This window comes from Paramisgurnus dabryanus, chromosome 15, assembly GCF_030506205.2.
Source record: "Paramisgurnus dabryanus chromosome 15, PD_genome_1.1, whole genome shotgun sequence".
Taxonomy (NCBI): Eukaryota; Metazoa; Chordata; class Actinopteri; order Cypriniformes; family Cobitidae; genus Paramisgurnus; species Paramisgurnus dabryanus.
In genome coordinates this window covers 17,995,233-18,003,400 of record NC_133351.1, presented here as the reverse complement: position 1 = coordinate 18,003,400, position 8,168 = coordinate 17,995,233, and the positions used below count along the sequence as shown (strand labels likewise).

At 40.3% G+C, this 8,168-nt stretch overlaps 1 long non-coding RNA gene across 1 annotated transcript; it reads right to left on the bottom strand.

Annotated features, from left to right (window-relative positions):
- Window positions 1-23: 23 nt before the first annotated feature.
- Window positions 24-1,609, bottom strand: LOC135733231 (uncharacterized). Its single transcript, XR_010526920.2, has 3 exons — window positions 911-1,609; window positions 630-725; window positions 24-584 (listed from the first exon to the last, which is right to left on the bottom strand). It is a non-coding gene; the product is annotated as an uncharacterized lncRNA (long non-coding RNA).
- Window positions 1,610-8,168: the final 6,559 nt, after the last annotated feature.

Below are 8,168 nucleotides of genomic sequence, written 5' to 3'. Positions count from 1 at the left end.
ACATCCGGGCGGAACCAAAGTTTCCCGACTTTTGGTTCCGCCCAAAAGATCGTCACCTTGTGACATCCTCCCCTGCCAATCCGTTCTCGTCCCGAGAACGCGTTGTTTAGGGACTGATAGGGTGTTGATGGGAGCTTTTCTTTTAAAAAAACGTGGTAGGCCATTGGGGGACCTTGGTCTCAACCCGAGGTGGACTGCCGACTACGCCAAATCTGTCACAGGTAGGGGTGGACCCAGATGTAAATAAGGTCACGCCCCTTTCTCCACCTCGAGGAGATTCCCAAAGCCACCCCAATGACCAGACACACAAGGTAAGCATAATATTAAAATATCCTTTATTAAATTAGTTAAAATTATTAAATAGGGAAGGGAAAACGGGGGGCTTAAAACAATGGCCACTCTAGGCTCTCCTCCACCACCACTGTATCTTCACACAGTCCATTTTCCTCCTGTTCCTTCTCGTTTTCCGTTCTCTCCACAGGAGGCCACGGCTCTGCTGTTTACAGCTTTCTGGGTAGGTATCACGTTCACAGTCTGCTCCTCAATGATTCACTTTCGTTCTGCTCTCTCTCCACAGGTGGCCGCTAGGACACAAAGACACTGTTACTGAGACTTCGAGTATTTCTCACCGGCTCTGCTGTTTACAGCTTTCTGGGTAGGTATCACGTTCACAGTCTGCTCTTCAATGATTCACTTTCGTTCTGCTCTCTCTCCACAGGTGGCCGCTAGGACACAAAGACACTGTTACTGAGACTTCGAGTATTTCTCACCGGCTCTGCTGTTTACAGCTTTCTGGGTAGGTATCACGTTCACAGTCTGCTCTTCAATGATTCACTCTCGTTCTCTCTCTCTCCACAGGTGGTCGCTAAGACACAAAGACACTGTTACTGAGACTTCGAGTATTCCTCACCGGCTCTGCTGTTTACAGCTTTCTGGGTAGGTATCACGTTCTCCTCCGTAGATCAGCAGAGGGGCGAAGGTCCCACACCACCTCACCGGGTCGAGCGCTGCCCTATCTCCAATGCCCATAGGCCGATCGAATCCTGGACAGGGGCGCCCCTTTGTAGAGACCGCGGGGGCGGCGGACCCTTTCGCCTCTGACTCTGCGACAAAACAGACACAGGTAAGTTTACACCACGAATACTTCCAATGGTTTACTCACGGTCACGGACAGCTCTTTGTCTGCGTCCCTTCGTACTCCGAACAGCACACTACATACAGTAACAATAGTTTCTGAGGTCATTGGCCTCTCCGTCCTCTGCCCAGTGGAAGAAAATGGATGATGCGGGGCTTCGTCTACAAGACACACAGCAACCCACAGCAATACACAGCACCACTCCAAACGTGAAAAAGATTTATTACACAATCTCACTCACCACACTATAAGTGCACCACAACAGGGGAAGCGCCCGGTGTCCTCCACTGCGCTTGGGCTATGATAAGGCGATGGGAAATACGACCACAATAAGTCTCGTTGCGGCGGCTGTTTGAAGTTGGACTTCTCACGGCTCGCCCACCACACTCTTGTAGGGGTAGGGCCGCCCTCCTTCTCCTGGAGGTTTCCAATAGTTACACAAGTTAACTTTTGCCAGTTACTCCACACAGAAAGGGTATACTCACGGCCAATAGCCTTTGTTTACGTTGTACCAGAAGGTCAATTTTTCTTCCTGCTTTACTCCTTCAATATTGGTTAGAACAGCGTTCGCAGAACGAAAGTGAATCATTGAAGAGCAGACTGTGAACGTGATACCTACCCAGAAAGCTGTAAACAGCAGAGCCGGTGAGAAATACTCGAAGTCTCAGTAACAGTGTCTTTGTGTCCTAGCGGCCACCTGTGGAGAGAGAGCAGAACGAAAGTGAATCATTGAGGAGCAGACTGTGAACGTGATACCTACCCAGAAAGCTGTAAACAGCAGAGCCGTGGCCTCCTGTGGAGAGAATGGAAAACGAGAAGGAAAAGGAGGAAAATGGACTGTGTGAAGATACAGTGGTGGTGGAGGAGAGCCTAGAGTGGCCATTGTTTTAAGCCCCCCGTTTTCCCTTCCCTATTTAATAATTTTAACTAATTTAATAAAGGATATTTTAATATTATGCTTACCTTGTGTGTCTGGTCATTGGGGTGGCTTTGGGAATCTCCTCGAGGTGGAGAAAGGGGCGTGACCTTATTTACATCTGGGTCCACCCCTACCTGTGACATAATCAACAAACAAACAAAAACAAAATAATACTTTTGATGGCTTTAATAAACCTGTGGTGGTTTTCTGTGGCGGGGAAGAAACGTAAGACACTTGGGTACTCGGGCGACGGAAAAATGACGGCTGTTGCTTGTTCTACCGACCGCATCAAGCTTCTGTCATGCTAACACATTGACACCAGGGGATCTAATAAAAAACTTTCCATTATTTTACTCGAAGCCAACAAAATTTGAGCAGGACCAAAACATTTTACAGCTGATTGCTGTCACAAAAGTTCAGCGACGACGTCCCAAGTATGACAACAGAAATGACAGTGTTATTAATATGACAAAGTAAGTGTTTTGATTAATGTCATTAATGTTTATTTTTAATCCGTGTATACCACTAGTCAACTAAATGAATATAACACAGCAAAGATGAATGCACATTTATATATTGATTCAATAGATTTATAGCATTTTGAAAAAAAAATTGTCATGGATTTTTTTGCATTTTGTGGAAACATTTGTTTTTATAATAAATCTTTGAAAATCTAATTATGGATTTAAATGTTTTATGTTATTATAACCTGAAGATGCTATGTGAAAGTTTGTAACAGAAAAAAGTGGTTTTCATCTTGTCACTTTCTTGGTATAGTTTCTATACCACTTTCTTGGTATAGAAAACAAATGAGTTAAAATGTATTTATTACGTTTTGGAACCAAACTCTTCATTTAGACTTTTGTGTGTTGGAGAGCTGTAGTACCTATTAGCATTTACATTCATATCAATAAATGATTAATGAAAGATTTACTAACTTTTTGACTAGCTGTTTTTTATTCTTGTTTTACAGTATGTTTGTGCAAAGTAGGTTCAGAACTGTAGTTTTAAATAAAACAAATTCAAGTGATTCATTGTTGGGATTTGGGCTGGTTGGGTTACTCAGAATCTTATTACAGAAATAAATCTTTAACAGATTTGTTTTAGAACATACACCAGCCCTAAATCTGTCACCTACGTAATGAGTATATCGTTGTAAAGAGTGTGGGCATTCTGCCATGTGTACCGTATGTGTGTTGATGATAGACTCTGTCATACCTCATCTTGTTTGTATTTTTGAGTAATGTGACCCCTTTCACTCACTCATGAAATTGAAACTGAGGTTTGCTTTTATCCATGTCCATGTTTAGTCCATTTAAATGCTTGTTTACTCTCATATACTGTTGGTTGACAAGATGAACCTGTAGCCAATTATTATGTATGTATGTCTAAAATGAAAATGGATTAGAAATAACAACGATCTCATTCTGGAGAGAACATATGTCAGTTGTGTCCATTAAAATGCTTTCTTGAATAAGATGAAGTCATAGCTACATGCATCTGAGTAACAAGTAATAAGTAATGGTTTTGCAGGGCATAAATAAAATGCTTTTGGAATTGAATAGGACATCAACTGTGAACATAATTTTGTATTCATGATTTAGGGGGTCTTTAAAAAATGTAAGTAGGCTATACAAATTAGTAAGAGAGATTATTTGCTTATTGCAGCTTCACAACAAGAATCACAACAAATCTCTTGTCCTGTTTCTTCTCTGCATTCACACACAAACACTTTGTTCATTGAGTCTGAGAAATCTGTTAACCTAATTTTGAACCTCATACTGTGCACGAACAGACTTTGAATGGAATTTAAACCATATACAGTTTTCTTTTCAATAGTAGTAATGACAATATAATAGGAATTAACAACAGCGTTAAAGATGGCCTTTCAAACAATCAGATATAAGCGCTTAAAAAAGAGGAAAATAATGATCCTAATCACCTGAGAATTGACAGCCTGATCTTTTTCCAGACCTGAACATGATTCCCTCGCTTTCTCCTTCACTTTTTATTTTTAATTTTATGTTCTCTTCATCCTGATGGCATGTTTACAGCAGAGTTTTCGATTTATTTTCCTTAAGACTTATGTGTGTCATTTTAGGAGAAACATCCCAGACTAAGTTGTTAAATGAAACAACTGAGAATTTCATTAAATCTCCTGAGCTATAAAAGAGCAACCTCTGAGCAATAAAACTGTCCTCCGGGTAGTTGCCTATGCACATTAAAATGGAATAGGAGAAAGTACAGTACGTTAACATCCAAAAAACACTGCATAATAACACACACAGAGAGAGGGAGACAGACATAAACATTATTCTTATAGAGTTATTTGTGTAATTTAAAGATACCTGGCTTGACCTAGATGTGCTCTGGTAGAACATCCGTGAGATAAGAAACATTCCGACATTCCTAAACCCCTTTGTCATTCCCAAACTCCTTGTGTCATTTCTCTACTTCTCATGTGGTTCATCTCAATGCTGGATATCCAACAATCCCACAGGGTACGGTTAAAACGTTTTGGTTTGAATTAAGCATGAGTCTGTTTATTACCATTAGACAGTCAATGAGGATAAAGATGTTGAGGCACATACATCCTTCGCCTTTCAAAAAATCCTGGTGTTTGCTTGGAAACCCCTGACTGTGTCGGGAACGCAGCTGCATCACCTGTCCTGGTTAATGTCACCTGACCACCCAGTGGCAAATTAAGACCATGCTGCCTTACCCAAAGGCGTACTTTAGCCCGTATAAAGTATGCTTGGGTATGTGTGTCCGTCTACACTCACCGGAAAGTTCATTTTTTAATTCAATTATGTCTGATGAATAGCAGGATCTTAAATAAATTGGTTTAAAGAGAACTAATTTCATTTTGGGACACCTATCAATGTGGTTTTTGAATGTGGACCCAATAATTACAGATTCACATTGCATACAATCTATTTTTATTTGACAGTCACATGCAAGGAGTGATGCAAATGATAAATGGAAGCATTCTATTTAATTTGCTCGGTCTCACAGCTGGTGCCCTAAATTATGTAGTACCATGAAAGTCCTTCAATATATGTGTTTGGCTTGATAATAATTGACACCTGATTCTTCAATGACTCATTAAGATTAAGTGGCTCTCTTTTTGTAAACACTTAAGTCGTTTTAAACCTCTGATTAAGCGAATTGAATTCAGGTTTACACCTACCGATCATGGCGGATAAAGATTAGGCCATTAATATTATGTCTAATTAACAGCTTACCTAGCAGGGTACTTTTTTCTTTAAATCCTCTTAAGGTCTGATTGGATATCTGTATATAACCTGTGACTTCAAATGACACAAAACGCTTATGTGAGCCTGCCTGTGAAAACCCATCTAATGGTGCTTTTTCATTGCATAGTACCCCACGGTTTGGGTCAGGTCAGCTTACTTTTGGGGGCTTTTCCACTGGGTGCAGTGCGTAGTACCCAATTCTATAATTAGTACCACCTTGGTTGGGGTTCCAAGCGAGCTGATCTGATACAAAAATGTTAGGGTAAGAATACTGTAGATCACTGACTGGTCTGAGAGAATCGTCACTACTAGCTATAATGCAAGATTAGCTTTACCTTCGTGCGTGGGCTATCGAGAAAGCCTGTTGTCATCTGTACTTTGTAGTATGTTCCCAAACTCACTTAAAAAAAAACACCCACTTAAATGAGACTTACGTCACGGTGTTTGTGCAACACATCCTCATCCCATGGCGTCAATATTTGACGCCACTTGACCATGCGTCAATATGTTACGCGGAGGGTATACCCTTCGCGTCATTTTTTGACGAACTGGGGACTTCAATACTATTAGGTACGCGAAATTAAACAGTTGTCGCCTGACATTGGGGTTAGGGATAGGTTTGGGTAGGGATGTCATTATGTAAATCTAACCCTAAACCGACGCGAAAATGGTAAGAAAATGGTACGAAAATAGGAAAGAGAATGCAACGGACTCAATAGTATTGAAGTCCCCAGTTCGTCAAAAAATGACGCGAAGGGTATACCCTCCGCGTAACATATTGACGCATGGTCAAGTGGCGTCAAATATTGACGCCATGGGGTGAGGATGGGCTGGTTTGTACTGAAACTGTCATGTGAGACAGAGGTACTGTAGTGATAAATGTGATCTGCAAACATCTATTTGTGGTGTTTAATTTTGATTTTGTTTTGGACTGACAAATAAATGAATCTATTGGGTTTATAGCATTTCAATGGTGTTCTCAGATGTATGATGTCACAGCAGTCGGCAGCGCAAATATAACCATACGCCTATAATCCCTCCCACTCTGAAGTGACACTAAACTTGATGGAAAAGCAGCCGAACTTAGCCGTGCCCACAACATTTCAGGTCAAGAAGTTCGGTCTGGTGTCGCTCCGTTGTGGCACAACTATGCTCGAACAAAAACTGTTTGGACCAATCAAATTGTCAAAAAGGGCTTTATACGATGATGGACAGATGATCAACAGTAACATAATCAACCACATACAATCAACCATATATATATACAGTACACGCCTACAGGAATTATTAGCAACACCTGTTCAATTTCTCATCAATGCAATTGTCTAATCAACCAATCACATGGCAGTTGCTTCAGTGCATTAAGGAGTGTGGTCCTGGTCAAGACAATCTACTGAACTCCAAACTGAATGTCAGAATGGGAAAGAAATGTGATTTAAGCAATTTTTGTGCCTATTGAGCATCATTTACAGTAAATGCCACGGCCTACCTGAGCATTGTTTCTGACCATGTTGATCTCTTTATGACCACCATGTACCCATCCTCCGATGGCTACTTCCAGCTGGATAATGCACCATGTCAAAAAGCTGGAATCATTTCAAATTGGTTTCTTGAACATGACAATGAGTTCACTGTACTAAAATGGCCCCCGCAGTCACCAGATCTCAACCCAATAGAGCATCTTTGGGATGTGATGGAACGGGAGCTTCGTGCCTTAGATGTGCATCCCACAAATCTCCATCAACTGCAAGATGCTATCCAATCAATATGGGCCAACATTTCTAAAGAATGCTTTCAGCACCTTGTTGAATCAATGCCACATATAGTATTAAGACAGTTCTGATTTGGTTTAGTGTTTGCTTGTCTATTGCTAGACCTTAATGTAGTTTCTTCCACACCACTTATACTGTAGTTGTCTCTGCATTTTAAGATGAAATCTGAGAGAGTGTTTTGGTATTAAAGAAATGACACACTTACAACCTCTCAAACAAGATGTCATTTTCTCCAGTGGCGAGTTATATAGACAGAATCTCTTCATGAAACTACCTGTGTATCCAGTTTACCTTTAACCATGTCTTATTACATTTCAATCATAGTGATGTTTCCTTAAGAGTCTTTGCTTTTGATGTGTAACACAGCTCTTAAAAATCAAAGAACTAGAGGCGACATGTGTCAATGCACTGCTTGCATTCTCTTTTAACCCACCAAGCATGTTTTATATTGTACCAGAAGACAGGTGATGCACCTCCAATCATTTCAAGTGGATGGTTGCCTTAAAATCGTCTTGACCTGTTAAAGCCTTTATGGATTGAATAGCTGTTTATTCGTGCAGGTCTCTACAGATGCACAGACGATTTTCATACCTTAGTCACAGATATGTTGTGCGAAAATTGATGTAAAATATACATTACTGCACATTCACGATAAAAGCTTTCAAGCCAAATGAAGTGAGGAAAGTGTTATTCTGCTATAATGAGTGATTTGCTTGACAGATATGCAACACAATCCTATAGCACTCACTGATAACGTTCATTATCAGCCTTCTGGAGATAGCTGTACTTGCTTGACTATTACCTACTGTACATACAGTAAAAAAACATTTATATGTGTTGCATACTGTTCTTAACAAGAGAAATGACAATGTATGTGCATTTGGGCGATAAAAGAAAAAATACACAAAGTATTGATGTATATTATGTCAGGAATGGTTCTGTTTAAGCTGTCTTTGGAGGAAATAACAAGCCAAACCTGCATTATGAATCTATACTAGACCATCAAGATTAAACATACTGTGTTTGTTTAGGTCCGTTTGTACAGTATAGGGGTAAGTACCCTGAGTTAAAATTTTAATAATAAC